This window comes from Acanthaster planci, linkage group LG05 (assembly GCF_054643075.1).
Source record: "Acanthaster planci isolate LZ-2023a linkage group LG05, COTS_SCS, whole genome shotgun sequence".
NCBI classification, from domain to species: domain Eukaryota; kingdom Metazoa; phylum Echinodermata; class Asteroidea; order Valvatida; family Acanthasteridae; genus Acanthaster; species Acanthaster planci.
Genome location: NC_141781.1, coordinates 12,364,663 through 12,386,225, shown reverse-complemented (window position 1 = coordinate 12,386,225; position 21,563 = coordinate 12,364,663).

Sequence of the window (21,563 nt, the reverse complement as noted above, 5' to 3'; positions counted from 1 at the left end):
CGTAAGTCACCGCCGCCGGCTATTTGAATGAGCATCTGAGCCCGCTGCATGTGACGAACCCTGCCGTTTTGCCATTTTCTCGGAGTGGCTTCTGAAGGAGACAATTACTCGTCAGAAGTCGACCGGGCCTTCAAAGGCGGCGTTGAAGGCTCGGGCGAAGATGCACCACTTAAAAAACCCACCGCCGTTTACGTGGGCAAACAGCCGGGCAAATATTTTCGTATTGCGGGACAATCATGTGGGATTTTTTTCTTCTCGGGGTGGAAGGAACTTGCCTCACGCGCTCCTGGCTATGCAGTTAACAATCGCTTTGGTTCTCCGTGGACCTCGGTGTTGACGGAGTCGAACAATGCCCCAGGACTGTGGCTTTAGCGCGGGGCAGTAGCAATTCCTTGCCTGCTGATAAATGCATGTTTACCGTAGTTCCACCAACTTCTCGCTCGTGGGGGTACTGCTTGATAAAAGAGGGTGTTTCTCCCACACAATCGGAGCTGCCAGTTACAGGAAAGAATGCTTCATCCCCGGACAAAACGAATAAGAGTTCCCAGTGACAGGTTGTTAGTCCCTTGAAAGGGGTTTGTGCACGTAAGTGTATCAATAAACCCACTCTAATTTGTCGTTAATAAAATAACCCCCTGATGGAGTGTTTGGACAGGGTAAATTGGTTTCGCTCACCGCTGTATTGACAACTACACAAACTTGTTATTTTGTGCGGAACAACTCATCAGCCGATATTTGTAACGAATTTCGGGCGTTGTGTAAAACAACCGTCCGAAATTAATTGGCTCAACAGAACAATATGTTTTGGATCTAAACCATTGCCAAGCAAGAGCATAAAAGACTTGTCATGCCCTGCAGTTGAGTTGGCTGGCAACCATGGGAATGACCGAGAAGACGACATACCTTGCCAAACGAAACCACTTGAGTTGTATAGCAAACGTTATCGACAAGGGTGGGTTTCAATTCTTAGGGAACATTAAAATTCAGCTCTGCTATGCCTTTGACTACATTAGAAGAACACAGTCTGAGCAATGTTATTCTGATCCGGCAGAGTGTCACATGAAGAAGGCGAACTAATTATGTAATCTGAAAATGAACATTACGCAACAAGATCTAAAAATACGTAAACTAGGTTTGCACCGTTAACCAACAGGAATGAAATAAACTCTGTTCTTAGTAAACTATGATAATTTACCGATGTTGGAGAGAACTGCCTTGAAGAGCAGGCAGTAACAAATTTAGCCGAGGAGTCTAGTGAGGACACTGAAGCTCAGTGTCCGTTTCTGGTGTACGGTGCGGCAAGTGCAAACGCTACGAGGACTGAGGGTGGTAACTTAGAAGGGGTAACGTTAAATCAAGTCTCCGCGTCTGTGTCGTTTTCCTCCTCGGGCTGTTAGTGGTGTAACTTGGGTGAAAGTTTTCGATGCCTGCCATGCTTTTTAGAAACAGAAAATGTTCTGTTGCATTGAAACTTGGAATGAGGTATCTATGTGTCAAAATGGGTACACACATTTTTCGGGGGGGGGAATGAAAGTAAATGAACTGTGTCTTGAACAAAGGGTGCCTACGTTTCAAACTTGTACTGGAAGGGGGCATTGGATGGCTGAAAATCCGCTGGGGAGGGGAACGTCCCCTCGCCTTCCTTCCTGTAGTTGCAGCAGTGCTGGCAGTGTTCCAATTCGTGGCACACCCTCGATACCATAAAGAGAAATCCGGAGTTTCATTGGACATTTTCGATGGCACCCTTTAACAGCGGAAAACATCGTGTAATGTTTTGTACGGAGCGACTTTCACAGAAATGTGATATCATACAGAGTTATCACAATATTAAGCAGCAGTGATATAGCGTTGCCATGGAAACCGGATCTGTGTTCAGTTTTTTCAATCCAGTAAGACCACCGCGAATGAAAGCCCCAGAATTGGCGGTTCAAAGCCATGGATTAAACTGTGACTGTACCTTCAAAATGTAGCTTTGTACATAATTTAAACGTGGTTTTAAGGGCGTTGCTTTTTGTCCTGAATAAAACGACCCCGAAATAATTTAACACCGCAGATACAAGGCGCTCTAGGAGGATAGATTTTTCTGAGAAGACGATAAAATGGCCTTCGGTGTGGTTGAGGGGTGTATCCCAGTAGAAAATAGAGGTGTGTGGTTGTAACTATACCAGCCAAATTTCAAAACATTGACCGGATCTCCCACCCCCATACCCTGTCAGTGTTGTGTCCCATGGTTTGTGCGGCCTGGTAAGGGTGTGGCTATTGACACTTGTCTCAACAATTTTGGCCGGGATTGTAGAGCATCATGACTGTGATCAATGGTGTGGACTGGTGATCAAGTCTCTGAGAATGCTGCTCTCAGGAACTGATGTTATAATACGCTGATTAAAATCATCTCACTTTCCACGCCGTGATCTTATCTTGAACACTTGTCATGCAGTATTCATTCTACTTACCACCAGTCACAGATTTTATACCACTGTAATAAAATAACCTGTCAATTCGACGATAATGAAGTTATGATTTGTTATGATGTGACCGCTTTTATCTTTACTCTGCAGGGCCTTGACCTTGTGGGTTGAGCCTTGTCTTGGTCGTCAGGCTTGGGGGTCAAAGTCTCGGTCTTGAGAATCAAAACCTTTGCTCCAACACTGACTTATACTCTGACATGTGTGAAATGGCATAGAGGATGACATGATCATGTGATATATAAATAAAGTTTACATATTCACTGACAATCCATATGCCATCTTTATCCGAGTTACATTTTGACAATCTGAACTCGTAAGTTTTTATTGAAAGGATATATAGCTGCAAACATTTTGTTTTAATGCAAACCTTCAAAATGCACCTTTCTGTCTCAGTTAACATCACTTCCAACTTTTGATTCACTGATTTCAAAGGGTGTGTCGTTGCCTTTTTTGTAAATTTCAGGCTAACGAGTATATACATATTTATGAGCGTAACTGTAACGCTATCCCGGGAAGAGAGCCTCAGTGTAACACTGGACGGTACAAAAGTGAATGAGAAAATGCAAGTACTGAAACGAAGAACACTGGTGTATTGAATCGACATTTTACAAGACTGAAAAAAACGACAACTTAAGGTCTACATCTTGAAAACGGTTATAACATGAGAGAAAAAGTACTTGTTCAACCACAACTTTATAGAGAGTGAATTTGCTGTAAAGAAATAAGTTTTCTTTACAGGACAATGCGTCTGAAGAGCTATACGCCACAGATCAGATAATAATTTAAACGTGGTTTTACGTGCGTTGCTTTTTGTCCTGAATAAAATATAATATCACCGCAGATACAAGGCACCCTCGGAAGATAGATTTTTTCTGAGAAGACAGTAAGATGGCCCACAGTGTAGTTGAGGGGTGTATCCCAGTTGACAATAGAGGCGTGTGGCTGTAGGCCCTAACTATCCCAGCCAAATATCAAAACACTGACCGGACCTCCCTCCCCCATTTCCTGTCAATGTTGTGTCTCAAAGTCTGTGTATGGCGTGCAAAGTTGACATTTAATCCGCGTATACAGATATCTCGATTCTTAATAGAGATATAGCTCTAATAGAGATATCTCTATTCCTACACTGGAGATATCTATATTCCTATAATAGAGATATCTCTATTCCTAATAAACATATCTCTATTGTACGTCCTGTGTTAATAGAAATATCTCTATTATGTTTCCGGTCCCGCACACTGGGTCAAGGGAAAGGTCATTAAAACGTCACGCACAAAGTTTCACTGAGCCTCATTTTCTGATTTTTAAGCAGAAAATATCGAGGGCGACCTGCTGACCTCGGAAGCGGGAACATAATAAAGATAACTATATTAGGAATGGAGATATCTCTATTATCAACAGAGATGTCAAATGCAATGTTCCAGGGTAGATTTGTGTGTGAATGGTAGTGATGGGGGCATCTCTTAATATCGAAGAAACTTTTGGGTTCTTTTTGGTGCCACATTAGTGTGTGCTTGTTATAGCTTGTGAGAGACATCCATTCTGACGTACACAAAAGTTGTTGAATAAGGGTATATACAACTTGATTTGGCTGTACAACACTGTCATCGCAATTTTTGAAAGCTTTGGAAGGTTCACTGTACTCTGACACATGTCTTCTCCAGTCAGCACAGTTAATCCATTTTTATAAATGTGGAGCTTAGGTCTATTAGGTAAAGTAAACGACAAGAGAGAAAAAACTCCACGGAATACAGGTTGTAGTATTGATCATTTAAAAATCTCCCATCGAAAGTGCCTGCATTGTCGCTACAAACACTGAGGTGTAACACAGTGGACACAACCCTTTCACCAAACCTGATCACCCAGAAGACACTTCCATTACTGCCTCTAAATCCAGGTGAAAGAGGCTGAAATAATAAATTAGCTTATTTGTTTTGTCGCTGAATGGGGGCCCATTCAATGTAACTGTCAGGAGGAATTGACTGCCAGGCCGGTTTCGAAAGACAGGATTTAAGGGATGGATTGAGAAGACCCTTGTGTTTGTTCTTCGTGGAGAGGTGAAAGAAAGTCCAAAACTTCTGGCCGTCAGCGTTAAGAAATGCTGCTTAGAGACCAGGACACCCAAAGACCTAGCCCGTCTTATGATCTAAAGACTCTGGCAAGTGGACCACTCTGATGCGCAATAATCCGATCGATTAAGGGGGAGCCTTTTAGCTCTCAATCTTCGCCCGTCTATCGCTGGGGAAGAAGGTGTGAACCTGGCCACTTTGTGACGGACTCTGTTTTGGCAGCCGCGCCGGCGCTTTGTTGTGTTCACCGAGGTTTAAGACACTTAGAGATGAATCAACACAATGATAAAAGTCTTTTTCTAGGGAAGTTGGAAGGAACAAGTGATCGACTACGTGGACCAGAAATCGATAGATTTGTGTTGTTAGTTGTTTTTGCGGATTAGGTTAAAATAAACTGACGGGTGTATTAACCGACTGAACCGTTATACTTAACATAAATCCTCCCCCTTGACTAGACCTCCCCTCAAAAAAAGTACACTCGATGCGAATGGTTTTGTTCGCTCTCTGTATAAAGAGACGCGTGCCGCAGTTTGCAAAACGAGGTGCGTCATATTTATTGTTTATTTTATCAATTCTTATACGGTTCGATTTTCAACTTCACATGTCATATCTCTTCAACGTGAATGTGATGGCTTGATAGAATAAAGTATAAACATTTAGAACGCACGTTGTTCTACGTGTCTTCTATTTCCGTCTACCATTAAGTACACACACAGTGCGGTTCCAAATATTATGGGGAGGGTAGATGTCATACATGGAGAACTAGTGTCGTCAATGTCTGTTTTTCTTAACCCTAACCCTCCTCAATCCTCCAACAGGTGAAGGATTGAGGAGGGTTAGGGTTGATATGCCTTTAAAATTTTGTCTTTTTTCAAAATTTCGGGGGGTGACGATTCTTTTTATATGAGGCGTTGCTTACTCGATTGAACTATTGCATCTCGTACAACAACAATAACTATGCAAGTGCGCCATGACCAATCCTACGAAAGCTGTGAGCGAGGCGGCTCGCTCATGCTCATCTGCCTCATCTTAGTACATCATCGAAAACCCTACTACATGTATTTGTATTGGATCGTCACTCCGCTGAAAAACAGTGCTTACACTCAGGCAAAACTACTGCTTACCAAGCGATATTACACATAGAGCTGTTCAGCGGTTTGCTATGATTTTGTACCCTTTGTGCACCAATAATGCAGGGGTTGTGTGAAAATCTTATGTGGACTGAGTCGAGTCCACTCCAGCTCTTTGTCTTACTTTTTTAATGTTTTAGAGACATTTAAGTGTTAGATTAGGGCTCCAAAATGAAGACTAGCAGTCAAGGATACAATAAACTAAATAAACATTGACAAGTGTTCACATGTCACAAGAAAAAGAAAAAAAAAAGAGTTTTCCTTTGAATTTCCCTAGAAATTAAAACAAAGCAATGTCATTGCAACATAATAATGTAAGAATGCGTGAATGAGAGCGGCCAGGTTCGCCTTTCAAAGGGCCGTCTTTTGTAGATGAATTACCGTCCACTTCAAAGAGTAGTGTCTTGCATCGAGACTATAGCCTCATCCATGATCAGCAGTGTAGGGCGGTCCCCTATCTTTGCAGAGCAAAAAAATAGTATGTTATGGAAACACAAAGGCAGTACTGTACGGAGACATCCAGCAAAAGTGAGAAGATGTCTCGGACGCAGGCTTACAGAATAGCGTCGTACCAGCCCTTGATACCTATTTATCTACCAGATTCTCCCTACAGAAACACAGTTTGCGACGTAAGTCTCAGAGCTCTAATAGCTTGAATAGCCCCCTCCCCGCCCCTCCACCTTGATCGCAAGGGGCCCTGATTTATACTGTATATCGTGCGGAGGCAGTTCATGTTAAACATGCACAGACAACCCAAGAGGTGATCACAAAGTGATCTGGGTATGTTTATGCAGGCATCTCCCCGAACTGATGAAATCTGTATGCACAACATAAAATTTCATGATGGTTATCCCTCGTTATGAAGGCCCAGTAAATAGTTCAAAACCGCTGTCCAGAGCCGAAACGAAATTGTACTCCCTTAATGTATTCTTTCCTTTCAAGCTAGTTTGTGATCTAGGGATGTCAAAACGTATCTTAAAGGGGCACTATTAAAATTATTATAATTATTACTATTATAAAGTCCATTACTATTATAAAGTCCATACCGGTTTGAGTGCCATTCGTAAAGGGACTATGTAATTTAAATATTGTACTAAAATCCCTGAATTTCCACTTTTGTGTTTCAATTGACCTTATCTTCAATTCTTCTTCTTATTTGCTTTTTATCTATATTTGAGGGTCGTTGTTTTGCTTTTACGTGAATATCAATTCGATTATTCATGGACAAAACTGATGTAATCTGAGAAACTGTTTCAATGTTCCATCGATACGTGCACAAAAAAATTCTCGTTTTTTATACTTCGCGATTCGAGATTTCTATTTCCGTCGGCAATTAATTCTTGTAGTAGTGTATGGCAATAAGCCGGCGAGCAACCTTTTCAAGCATGTTTTCAAAGAGCATGTTTTAGTTTCTAAATTTGAACTGTGTTTTCCTAAGATTTACATCCACACTAACAGTGCCCCCTCTTCTCTGGAAAGCTTGGTCAAATTCAAAAGCTTAAAGGGGCACTTTACAGCTCATTTAACTCCAAAAAAGATTTCAGAAGTGTTTCAACACGCACAAAATGTTATTATAAGAAAAGTGTATTGTGTGGATCCTCTAATGGACAGGTAGCTTAAAAACAGCACCATAACAAAGAATTATGTATACTTCGTGAGAGTAGCCTACATTTTAATTTTGACCAATGCATGTAAAGCCATTCAATACAAAAAATACGCCTGGCGTTTGAAATTGTAATGAATACGGGTCTGCCCTTTAAAACATACATAAAGGCCAGTTCATGCGCAAAAGGGAACAAAAGTGCGAGCGAATTTGTGACGTCGGAAAAATATTTGGGCTGCAAAGTCGAAAAACTTGAACTCGGGCGAAATTTTGTTTCGCTGTCACATTCGCCGTAGTTAAAATCGGCCTTTTATCTGCGAATGATCTGCTCATGTTCCAACTATCATTGGTCCTGTTGATTCACGTCATCGTGCATTTAGGGAAACCGGCAGGGCGGGCTTTGGAATGAAATAAGGACTAACATAAACTGTGACCAAAGGCTGTTTGACCACAAATTCACGTTTCTTTTTGCTAAGTTCGTGCGAAGTATGAACTGGCCTTCAGGACTGATTATAAAAAGGACCTCAATGGAAATAGCTTCTTTTCTAATCTTTCTGTGCTGTCCCTGCATTTTCCAGGGATTCGTTTCCTTTTTTCCGTCTGTGTTTTATCTATATATGTTTGTATTTATGTCTTTGTATTGTGCCACCCGAGTAAGCTTGTGAGGTTTTTTTTCGCAAGCTCTCGGACAAGCACTGAGCATACAGTGTTTATTAATATACGTTGGGTAAGGGCAAACCCGTTATATATAAGTGCGACATCAGTTAGAACCACAAAGTGTAGTGCAAACGAAATGGAGGGTGAGCGCACTGGTTCACGCACTGGTCTTCGCGCTAATGCCTTTTACACACACAAACTGTGCTTGTGACGGATTCACTTCGATACTCTCTCTGCAAACCCGATGAAACGCCATTCCCAGGGGCCATTTTACACTCACGCAACTTTTTCAACCTGAGTGCACACGCACTTCGGCAATTGACTACTGCTTATTGGTCAAAGAGGAATTTCACGCTCGCGCGTCGCCTGCGTTCGAGCAGGATGGCCCGCAGAAATGGCTTCTAATTTTGGTCGTCTGATTCGTCTGCAAAGTACTTAAATGAATACGTCACATACATAATTACGCCTTTTAAAGGCATAAGCAAGAGAACCAATCCGTGAACCAAAACGCACGCGTACTCCTTTTGTTTGCTCTACCCTTTCTGATTCAAAATAACGTCACACTTCGGTACATTATAATTCAGGATGTATGGCGCCCTCTATTGGTTCTAATTAGTGCAAGTTGGTTAATATAATGAATTGAAGCTGATAGTGATGCACTGAAGTGTTGACTGTGGGAAGCACGATCTTAAACTTCGATAAAATCCATTAATTTGACGAAGTGATACAATTTATACACATGGGCTGTAGGCAGAGGTGGTAGCAAGTCAATGCATTCCAAAGTTAAGTCACAAGTAAATTTTTGCGAGTCTAAGCCAAGTCACACGTTAATCCAGTCAAAAGTCAAGTCATTTGATGACATGTCAAATCGAACTCACAACTTCTTTGAAGTCAGTTTGTTCCAAACACAAGGAAGTCACAAGTCTTTTTGTCCAAGCACAAGTTGAATTGTGTGGCAGACAAGACCGAAGTAGAAGTCGCGAGCCGAACGAAGTCTTACGCTGATTAATTTAAGAATGTTAGGCGAAACTTAACAGGCATACTTTGAAACTTATGGGTTCGATTGAGTCGTTTTCTGACTTGCCTTGGTAACAAGTCATAATGTGTAAGTCTAAGTTAAGTCACAATTTATTTTTTGGAAGTCCAAACCAAGTCACAATTCAAAAACTGATAGTTACAAGTGAAGTCACGAGTCCCCAAAATAGCGACTCGTGACCAAGTCAAGTGACTCGAGTGTATAACTCTGGCTGTGAGTAGATTCAACTCATATCTTGGAGACCTCGTTTCCCCCAAACAAGGTATATAACTAGTTGGAGTTGTTTGTTGGTAATTGACATTATTTTGACAGCCACTGAAACGACAACAATGCATGAACGAGACCCTCTGTCATGTAGTATCACAGTTAATTTTGCTTTCACAAAAACTTTATCCAAAACAACGGAGGCCTAAACGCCCTGGGCTATTTCTAAAAAGTCAGTGTATACTGGGATATGTTTAGCTGACCACTTAGCGGGTTAGATGTATCAGCGGCAGCCAAGAACGACATTAGCACTAGGCCTAGGTTTACAAGGACAGAGACGCTGAAACAAGACGTGTGACGACGAGCCCATTTTACAAGCCAAGGATGTTATGACGCCCTCAGACGTTCTTTGAGCGTGACGCCATCCCGTACTTAAAAACTCCACACCTCAAATCGATGGTGTCCTACACACTTTTAATGGATCACGTGACAACAGCCATGCCCCAGTTTCTGAAATGTGAAGTGTTACCGTTCTTGAGTAATCTATCGAAAGAGTGAATATCGATACAGAGTATAGGTTTTGACGGCCTAGAAGGAAGGCAGTATGTAGGGATCTGGGACGGGGTTTGCTTTGAAAAGGGAATAATTGAGCAGTTGATTTATGAGATGTGTGCCCTTTTCTTAGTTTCCTTTTATAGGCTCTTTTGAGATCCAAGTGGAGAGGACATTTTCATAAGCACAGGGGCTTGTAAAGTGCTTGACACCGATGTCTCGCTGCGATCGTGACACTGCTGATCATCCCGGTCGGTACAGCTTAGTGCAGCGGTTTAGAAAAGAACAGTCAATCAGCCTGTCTGGCTCAAAGTGCTCATTTACACTCAAGGAAAAAGCGACCGTTATTGTAGTGTCCAAGCCTCATGAATTGCACCGTGGTTCTAAGTCCCATTTCCGCCGCACTGTCATTAGTTAGACCCGCCCACCAAATCATGACGCAGTCATGGGAGGAAAAACGTAAACGTGGAGGAAGGAAAATGTCCAAAAATGGAATTATGGTTGGGGTGGGGAGATTTGACAAAAACATGCATGGGTTCGAATATATTTAACCTGCTGTTGCAATTAAAGGTTGATCATGTGGGGGTTAAACGATATCAAAAGTTGTGACGGTTATGGAGCTTTTGAAACAAACTTTGAAGTTTTATTCACTTTTAGTTATTTATCTCAGCTTTACAATGTTTTCAAAGGTTTTAGATTTCTATTTACCCTTGCTAAATCAGTCGTACAAGCACCTTATCTCTATTCTTAAGCTAACCACACCTTAGCTCACTCTGCAATAACTCTTCGAAGATATATGGCGGGCAAAGTTAACATTTAATCTGCGTATACAGAAACATAATCTCTATTCCTAATAAAGATATCTGTATTATGAGTAGAGATATCTCAGTACGTCCCATTTTAATAGAAATATCGCTATTATGTTTCCGGTCCCGCACCCTGGGTCAACGGAAAGTTCATTGTAACGTCACGCACAACGTTTCACTGAACCTCAAGGCAATAGATCTTTAAACAGAAAACGTCGAGGGCGACCTGCTGACCTCGGAAGCAGGAACCACGGACGTGTATAATAAAATCTGGACTCGCAATGCCCTTAATCAGCTTATAGAGTCATTGAATCCACTCGCAGCCATTTTACCGAGCCGAATACAAAGCTTTCCTGGTAATGCCCGCCTTTGTTCTTCCTGACGTCAATAGTAGGGAGCCAACCCACGCCTTTGTATTCGGCTCGGTAAAATGGCCGCTGGTTGGCTTCTTTTTCATACAAAGGTGTTGCAAGTCCAGGTTTTTTTTAATGTACGTCCGTGGCAGGAACATAACAGAGATAACTCTATTAAGAATAGAGATCTCCATTAATAATAGAGACATTTCTATTCCGGGAATAAATGTTAACTTGGCACGTCTGGAAATAGAAATATCTGTATACACGGATTAAATGTTAACTTGGCACGCCATAAAGATATCATGATTACAAACTCCTTAGCCAATCGCATTTTCGGACGTTCAAATCAAGTTTTAAGCAGATAAAGTTTTTGACACCGAACGGTGGCGCTATTTCGGGCGAATGTTACGCAGGTGCCGCAAACAACCCTTGTGACCGTGGTAACGCAATCACTGGTCACCTGCAGTGGCCACTCTAACGGTCACTAGTGGATTGACATATATTGTACAGAGCTACTGTTCTGTGACAGTCACTCAGTGCAATTAAACCTATTACGCTTTCCTGCGTTAGAGGGGCCATATAGCCTGAAAGTTGACCCCTGATGGCGCGCTTCCGAAACCCTTGGATAGGAAAAATAACGTGCAAAGATTCAAAATTTGTAATATTTTTTCGGTCAGTTTCTTCTTTAAACAATCCAAATTGGAAAAAGGGCTTTGAAAAATATTTGCTAGAGTATCAATTTATAGAAACTGAAAAATTACCTGATCTAAAAGAGAAACATCCTGCCAAAAATTGACCCATAACTTCCAAAAATCTAAAATACACGAAGAACAGTGCAATGCGGCAGTCTCGTACGCAGATGAACATTCACGATTTGAAATTTTATGGTAGTCTGTGGGTAAAAGCCAAATAACAACAGATCAAAGCATTTTACGTACTTTTACAATTATTTATAAGGTAATAAATACAAAGCAATATTCTACTTTTACGAAAGATTCTAATATTTTATCTAACCTTTGCTGACAACAACTGCGTGTGTCAACTCAACAGACTCTAGAACCCATCGACCGCAGGAAGGTAAATCTTTGCAACCTTCTACACTCTCGTTTTCACGAAAACATGGGAAGTGGAAACGAACGTGAACACGGACACCCAGGTACGATATCGCCGGAGGTGAAAGGTCGTTACTCAAATTCGTTTTTTACCCATTTCGAGGTGAATTTTCCAAAATATTACTTGAGGAAGGCAAAAGGTAAAATTTCAACATAAGTGTTTCATGGGGTGGTTTCAGAAAAGAATTATTCTTCAAAAAATTATCGAGCGTGACAGGACGGCCGAATGTAATCCCCATAGGCAGACCGCGCAAGAGTTCCGGAAGCTCGCTGCGTGACCTCTTACTTTCAGGCTCTATTGGGAATTCCCTTGAAGTGTCGCTGAATCCGTCTCTGATTTAGAAAATTTCTGGATGATGATTTTAAAAGAAAGACTGCATGTGAAGGACAAAGGACAAGGGGAAAAAGTCAAGAAAAGACGCAAGTTAAACATATGACGCTCGACTAAAACCCCCATGTTTGCAGAATGATACCATGAAATTCTTGAGAAAAGAACTGCTACACGCAGTTTTTGCATATGGCAAATTTGAAAATCCTAAGAGTCGATATGCCATATTTATAGTTCAGGGCGGGGAGGATAGAATGAAGCAACGTAACTGCTAAACTGAGATGCAAAAGTAAGGAAACAACCATTTGAAGTGAGCACTCAGTTTCAAATGCCAGGAAGTGAACCAATCAATATATTTTTGTCTTCGGGGGCCGCGGAAAGTGCCTGTGTTGGCGCAGCAATTTGCTTCGATCAGCGTAGTGGCGCGTTAAATCAAAACGAATCTATACATTCATGCGGGAAAAAGTGCGTGGCCCTTTCAAAACATACCTTTTGCCAGGAAGTGACTATTTCACTGGTTAACTTGGCATTAATCTTTTGCCTACAAATTTTGAGATATTGTATTACACAGTATTTTTCCCCACGATATGTTTTTACCTGTAGGAGACGTTTTTACCGACCTCGGTCAGATAATTGGTTTGTGTTGCTCTGTTTGCCACCACCAATAAATGCTATTCTGGCATTGCGTTCACTTCTAGTGCCTATACGCATAAAGCAGAAATAAGTAACTTATGGCTGGCCATTGTTCGGTGTTTTCTTCCTTGTTTCTGCATGTCGATTTTTCACACGTCTTTTTGTTGCAAACTCTCTGCGATTATAGTTATTGGTTTATGACTTTGTTTCTAAAACGTTTCAATGAAGCTTTGTTCTTTCAAATACTTACACCACCCATCCCATGTTCTAGACTGGGAAAGAAAACATGACAAACTGTCCTGTTATACAGGTTTTTTTTTACTTCGGAACATTGAAGCATGTGCTACTTCTGGGAAAGTTGAAATATTTCATCATTTTATTTGCTTTATCTAATTATATAAGTTTTCATTATCACTTTGGTATTCATATGAACCCAAATTTATAAACAGGTACAGTAGTTCCCTGTATATTGTTCAAAATTATTCATGAAAGAGCTGTGACTGAACCTAACGAAATGAGTCATAAGCCACCGAAGCAACTTTTGAGTGCAAGGCCTTGAAGAGAATGTTGCACTATGCAGTTTTAATAGGGACACTTTTCACCCATATATTGCCCATTTTCAACTGGCTGTCAACATGTGTGACGCATCAAGACAAAGAACCCAGTTTGCTCTTTCATCTGCAAACTAAAACAGAGACACCAAACAATGGACCTTAAGACCCATTTTGTAAACTCCGATCATATGTACTGTACAAAATAAAGGAAAAAGAAGTAGCTGTAAAGGTCTCAACACAGACACATGGCTCTAGTCCAGCAATTTAGGAATGCACGTCAGTGTCTACAGGGGAGTACACAAAGAAAAATTTTGTTAATCTTAAGCCTAGCTATTCTTTCTTTTTTTTTTTTTTAGTCATCAACTTCCCTTTCGCCATCAGCATCTCGGGTCTCTGCGTCTTTGTGGCCGTGGCCTTTGGTTGGTTCGTTAAGCCCGACCATTTTATGATTCTGTACCCCCCCCCCACACCTGTCCAGATTTCGATATAAATTTGCTTCAAAATCCGACTCCTCTCGATTTTTGTCATTGCATGTAGTATAACCCACCTGGCTTGATAAAAGTAATCGCACATGCAAGGGTAAAGCTTGGCGTGTGCGTATGCACTTTTTCCCTCCCGAGGACTCGAAATATCACTGCAAATATTACATGTTAACGCGCCTAAGGCAAAGCAAAGAGGGTAATCAGCCTTCTTTAATGTCACAGAGGCAAAGAAAAGGCCTAGTGGGGACCGGCGAAGCGGAGGCGGAAGAAGAGCGTGAAATATTGCCACCTGGACCGGGTTGAAATTGTAGCCGTGGGACAGGTCGGTTGAAAATACAACTCTAGCCGAGGAGATTGCGGGCAGTGATGAGTTCGTTCATTATACCAGATTGTATAGAGGCTTCGCAACTAGCGATTAATTTACTAGTACGGATATCAGAAATCCTGTGACAAGACTGAAAACTAATTAAGCAGTACTCATTCCACTGAACGAAATCACAACTTAAAGACTGTCTTGGGATGCTTATGCGGACAGTCCATCGCCAGAGGTGACGTTTTTGTTTCTGGCCAATAGAGTGGTAACAATTAGATCACAGAGATGAGATTCTGCGGGCAGCGTTCGACTATCCAAAATTTATGTCGGTCAGAAAAAAAGCGATCAATCTATCACTACCTTCTCAACAAGATATGACATTCATTTCCACACAAGTAGAAATGAAAGCTTGTAATTCAGTTGAACAGGGAAATAAAAGTCATATTCTTACCTGATAAATTCCAATTTACTACCACTGCCCTAGTGCCCAACTAGGTTTCCCCCGAAAATATGAGTTTCCTGACGGTCATGGTTCGTATTCAGCAGGTCATTATTAGGCACTTGTTCTCACCAAAACAATTTTCGATGTTAAATTTCATCTTTCAGGGGACAAAGGACAGCAAGAATTCGGTGGGATCGGGTATGTATATCCATGGTGTTAGTCTTATCTTCACATTCCTTATTATTACTGTGTCGTATTTGTAAGCAAATAATGTAATGTGCTTGGTTAAAATCTTAAAGGGGAAAGTGGTAAAACAAGGAATAAGACAACACCGTGATCAAAACAACTCATTTTCAGACCAAGCTGTAATGGGGTGTGGAATAGATGCTGGATAACATTCCATCTCTAAAAACAGAATAAAAGGGAATCCATTTATTTCCATTTTCGAAAACAAATTTCTGCAGTTTTGTTTATCAGAATTCCATGCTATTTCTCAACACCGGAGGCCGAAGAGGTATGGCGCGCCTTGTTTCAGTTGAAACAAAAATGTCTTCTATATGAATAGCCTCCTGAACAAAAGAGTTACCCTCAGAAAAGCAGAACAAAACATGTAATAAAGAAGTTAGTTATAAAGAATTTGACACTGTAATGAACCTTTTTTTGGCAAGCGGAATATGTGTACAATCTTGTTTCATCCCTTTTATTTTGTGATTAGTTGAGTAATATTACTGATTTAAAAGTCCATTAAATGGAAAAGGAAAACATTAAAAGGACTTACTAATTATTCCTTTCAATGTTTTCAATTTCAATTTAGCCTTGAGTTTCCATGAAGCATACAGTCGCGTGTCTATGCAGCTGTAATACAATGAATCTCTCGCTCTGGCGAAGTGTTTCGACACATCCCCGGAAATCGAACAAGGGGGTCCAAATCACACGCTCTGGAAATCAGTGAAGGGGCCGTACGCTGCAAGACCATATGGCGAAGACATCCTCCCATGTGTTGGCGGCGTGCCAGTGTCCAAGCTAGCGAAGGGTGAAATCAAAAGGGAATATGGAGAATTGAAGTCTCTGTTTGGTCTGAGTGATGAGTGCTGTCCATTGATCAGGCCAGTGCGTGTGCGTGCACAGCTCCAATTGATTTTCTTAGATGGTTACATCTCGCTGCTCGGTGAGTGAATCCGCCGCAATGCCGTCTGGCATCTGTACGGCTACAGGTTAACAGAGCTATCCATCTCCTACCTTCAAATGGATGGGTTTGGCTTGTCTGAAACCCATCCCGTATTTGGCAAGACTGAGCAAAGATTTTAATTTTTTTATGTCGTTAAATTAGACCATTATTTTTGGAAATTAGCGGAAGATTTTTGGATCTCCAAATTGGCAGCCTCTATTTACAGATATCATTCACCAACATTAAATTTTGGACTCCTCAGTGATGCCAGTATCCCCAATTATGGAATGTTTTATAGACAAACTTCCCCTTATTTGCTTTAATATGTAAGAGCCAGTGATTCGTCATGCCCGAAGGGAATGGATAACAGTTATTGCTTTCGAGAGCTTCATTCCTTCGGAGTCGATTTCCAACTTATAAGAGCATGACCATTTTGACTGAGGTTAGTTAGTTTGAGGGTTCCGTATAAAAAAAATCAAGTTTAGCTCGTCCACTCAACAGGTTTGCATAATATATGCAAGTGCAGCAATATTTGTAAATCACTGGGGAAAGTAGGCATTGACACCGGGTCTTTTACATTAACAAGACTGTGCAGGCGCGAATTCATGTTTCAGCAATGGCGCATTTAAAGCGGATCAAGGGTGAAATGGATCATAGTAAAACTAGTGGAAGACTGCATGTTTAACCACCTGGTAGCAGATTTGTGGACAGAAGAAAATTGAGTGGAATTAAAAATTCATGGATATTACTAATGCAGCGACAAAGTACAAGGGATACCCAATATCTGCAGAGGCCTCAAACAGAATTTGAAGCAGCTTCAAATTGTGACATGTGTTTGGAGTGTTGATATGAAGAGTGATGAAGAATTTATGGGCAAATTAGGCATGCTGGTTGAAGCAAAAGTGGAAGGGAAATTGATATTAATGCAACAGTGCTGGGAAAATGGAGCAAAATGCAAAACAGGAATGGCGAAACTCTATATCTACTGAATTAAATTTAGTGATTTATGTCCAAAAATTTCACTGACGTTTTCATAGACACTTTTTTAAGGCAACAAAAAAAAAAGCACAAAAAAAAATCCCATTTTGTATCCTGCAAGAAACCCTAGCTATAATCGCTTAGTTAGGTGTACATATAACTGCTTTGTTTCGTTAGGGGGAGGGGGCGCTGCCGATTCTGCATATTATGCTCGAATGAAGGTCTAACAAAATACCCGCAGTGATGTTGACAATCCTGGAATCCACTATCGTCCTTCTCGGTCATATATTGATCCCAAATTAACACCGCTGCTTGTGCTATGTATTAACATGCCTATAAGCCAATATCCCGGTTCTTTAATTCGTTTAGATTACCCTCAAACACGTTCCCCCATCGACATTTTGGCTCATCGAGTGGGTGTCCTGTCTTGCGTGCAAGTGTTTCATGTATATCTGCTCTGGGCTTTCGACATTGCTTCGAGAATATCGCGTGAAACTAAATCCCACATAAGCGCCTTCAGCAGTGTGAATGAGTTATGGCCAACACAGGTAACGTTTCAAAGCGCCTCAACAACATTACGCCACTCCTTCGGGATTCTTAGTGAGAAACTGATATCACTCCTAATAACGGAAGAGAAACATTATCCTGAGCAGCACACACTATGACAACATTGACAAGCCTAATATACTTCCTGCATTAAATCCAATGCATCTCGATCGAATTATAATAATAAGAAAGGGGGTGCAGCGTGATCAATTACAGAGCCATCTTTGAACAAATAGCCCAAGGTGATCTTTTCCTTTCGCTCTAATTAACTTTCCTCTTACTGCTCGTCTCCTGAAAAGATAGGATTATCAAGTTCAAATAACTGCAAAAGTGCGGAGTAGACTATACTGGAGGTGCATTTTGGCACTGGTTTTCCACAATTGCTGTAATTCCCGCAGTCACATCTACTCGTCAGCATTTTTACGTTTCTGGCGGCAGCCCCGCGCATCAACGCGCCGGAAGGATTATCTTGCATTATCGGGATGATTAAGACACAAGCCCCCTATCACATTCGATGAAGGGTTGAAATGTTATCTGCGGCCTCCAGTTTCACAAAAATAAAGTGGAAAAAACCTACCACCCTAAGGCCTTTCCTCTCAGCGGCAAGAGAGATTCCGGTTTGGGGACTGCTGTTCAACGAGTTAAACCTTTGCTTTCTTAAAATGTGTTTTATCCCATTCAGGTCTATTTTGGCATCACTGTCTACCCATGAACAAGGGTTGAGATTGGAAGAATCGGTGGAGATCGATTGAGCAGAGTTTTGTAAAGCACGACGCTGGGGGTTGATTTCCGGCCGGGACAAGTCATCCTCTCCCCGATAACAAGTAAGCTCGGACCCTCTGTAACATTTAAGTGCATACCAGAGCAATCAGACCTTAAGCCGGGGGTTTCTCCAGTACACATTTTGCCTCTACTGCGTAGCCTTTTTCCACAAAGAAATGCTTTTCAGGTTAAATTTTTTTCAGTACAAAGATTCTCTACTGTAATTTAACGATAGTCACAGATTGCCTGCTTCAGGGGCGTATTTAAAGCTTCTATGGTATGAGGCTTCTTGGCGGCAGACGTTTTGTGTGCGTGGGGAGGGGGGTTCGACGCTTCAGTATTCGCAATGCTGCTTGATTCTCCACTCATTGTAATTTGTTAAAGTGCTTGTTAATCGATATCTGGACGGTATTTGGCGTTAACATGAAATGCACATACCCACGGCAAGCAGGAACACGCGAATGTAAAGCTTTATAATTTGAACAAAATAACATCCCAGGAAGCAGGCCTTTTCCCCTCGAGCCTAGAACAACTTTTTCAACTTAGGATATAAAGAAGATCATCAACATAATGCGGCATAGCCAAACGACAAACACCGTCTTGCACAGGACGGCCAGACAGCATAACTTAGAACAGATACTTACACGGTGGCTTTAGGGTGTTATTAAAAGTCCAGATTTTTTTAGCTCTACAAAATTTCCAGTCCTAAATGAAACCACATTCCATGGGGAAATCTTATAGATCTTTTAAGAAATCCTTGTAGAACCAGTTAAAGTGGTATTTCGGATCAAAGTGTAAATGGAAATGATTTAACGACCTTCATTGCGCATCCAATCCGTAACCAATTTATGTACAACCAATATTTGAAAAGGAATACACGTAAAAATGCAGTTAGTCAAAGTATAAAGAAGAGACGACAATGAGTGTTTTTTTATTAAAAAAACATCACTGGTCCTATCTCTAATTTATTTCAGTTCAGTTGAAATCAAGCAACGGCAGCCAAACCAAAGTGGGCAGCATCCACCCTGCGTGGATAATAAGATCCTTTCAAAATGGTTCCATTGTCAAGCAGAGCTTGCACGAAACAAAAGAGAATGTCGAAGTCCGAGTACTGCTCCCAACTGGAGTTTAGATTTGATTGAAAAGAACATTTTTTCCTCAAACAAGAACTGGGGCTGTCTGCTAACATTTCATTGGAAAAGCCAGCCGTTTGCCTTATCATGTAAATTTATAGAAGCGTGAACGGGGAAAAAATCGACAGCTTTCAACCGGTGTAATTCCATTTATTATTAGATTCTCTCAACTGAAGATGTGTGTGTTTATGCATAACAAATTAAATGTTTGAATTTGAGCTGTTATTCAATTTAGCAAGGGTTTCTGTCATTCCGCTATACTTCACTTTCTTGGATGAGTGAGATACATGGCTGTTGCAATGCGTCTGATAAGTCAAACGCGAAACTGTTCGAATATTGTTGCAACCACGAGAGCATGCAGTCACATTACGCACTTTATACTCTGATTTGTAATTTGCGTAGCACTTGGAAGATGGTATCATTGGAAAATGGTTCGCCAGTTTAAATCGTCTCTAAATAAAGTGTGAACTGATTTAGTTATAGTCAAAAAGCAGAAATGGATGTAGAGATGCAGTGATCTCCTAGTCTGCACATTGAAAGCCTTCTTTGTATACTTTTTGTGTTCATCCTCACCATGATTGTTAAAATGTTATTGGTAGGTTTCCAACATTAGTTTTAAAATGCTGTAGTCTCAGAACTGCCTTCTTCATTTTGGTGGCGAGAAACAGCTACTTTGGGTGACTGAAGAAACAGGGTCTCGAAGATGCCAGTTGATATATGTATAATATTAATCGATAATATCAAATGATGGTCTTACTTTCAGAGAATTAATATATGGCAAACAACATGTGAAATATGACTAGACGCCATGATTTTAAGACGATAAGATTGACAACGACAGACAGTAAAACGTCAATGACAGTGATGTCAACGGCGAACGTGACTGCAAATCAATAATAAAGGCCAGCAACTCACCAACAACAGCTTCAATAGCAGAAGCAGCGGCAGAAGAAATAAAAAAGACAGAAATCCCCAAAACTGCTAACTGCTAAACTTGAATCAAGCAGCAACTTCATCCAAAATTGTAGACACAACATTTAATTTTTCACTAAAATCCTAGTACCATATTATTGACACGTACGTTGGTACATTCACGAAGCACACAATATACAGAGACTACCCTTCTCATTATGCGACGAACATCTGCCCAAAACTGGGTTTCGAGTTTAAGAATGAGCTAACGTTCTCATACATCAGAGTCAAAGTAATACATGTAATGGGTAAATTTGATCAATAGTCTATCAGAAAAAAGAAATAAAAGGAAAAGAGAAGAGCAGGAAAGGCCACAGGCATGTGACATTATTTTGTCTGCCCTTCTGCAAGGCGTCAGACTTTGACCCTTCCATCTACAGAAAAAATCTGACGCACCCAAAATGCACCAGGCTAGTCTCCCGTTTTATTTAATATACCACATTACAGCAACACGCGATTAAGTTACAGCATGGTGCCATTACGAGGTTTCCTGTGGCAGCGGTGAAAGAAATTATGCGGGGAGTCCTCGAAGCTAAAGGGAAAAGTACAACTGGCCTTGGAATCCCTCTTCTCTTTAATTGTCGATGCAATGGTGTGAAAATAATGTTTTGTCTTTGCACGAGTGGTAGGAGGTATAACAATTTAAGCTTGGGTGCTGTACGTAGAACATATAGCGCAGTGATCTAATTATTCGTCCAGTGTAGGTTCGGCAGAGTCTGTCAGTGTAGTGGACTTGGACAAGAAGTTGCTTTTATATGTAGTCTTACATTGTTTAAAATAATGACGGGGAGATCAGCGCATGAGCCGTTGTATTTAGCAGTAAATGAACACTTATGCAAAGGGTAAAATTCAGTGAAGTGTAGGTATCAATTTCTACTGAATTCATGCATCGCCTTGGAAAGTCCCGTGCAAAATTACAAGATAACACTTATTTTTTTTCATAGCATTGCACAAGTGGTTGAATGGGCCAATATGAGCAGATCGCGTACTCTACTTTCGGCAGGATTCTTTTGCCAAGCGTTGAGAAATGCATTGAAAGGAGCATTCCCATTTTATAATAATTCGTCTGCCCAAAAGCGTACCTTTGTAATAGCCCTATGAAGCTGTGGCAGTGAATCCTTGCCCAAATAGGCCTAAACCAAAGAAAACCGACACTCTCGTGGCAAATTGACCCCGCACTTCAGGTCCAGCTGCTGCGGTGATTGGTACAAAACACAAGGATTCACACAGAAGAGACTGCATGTGTTTTTTTCCCGTCA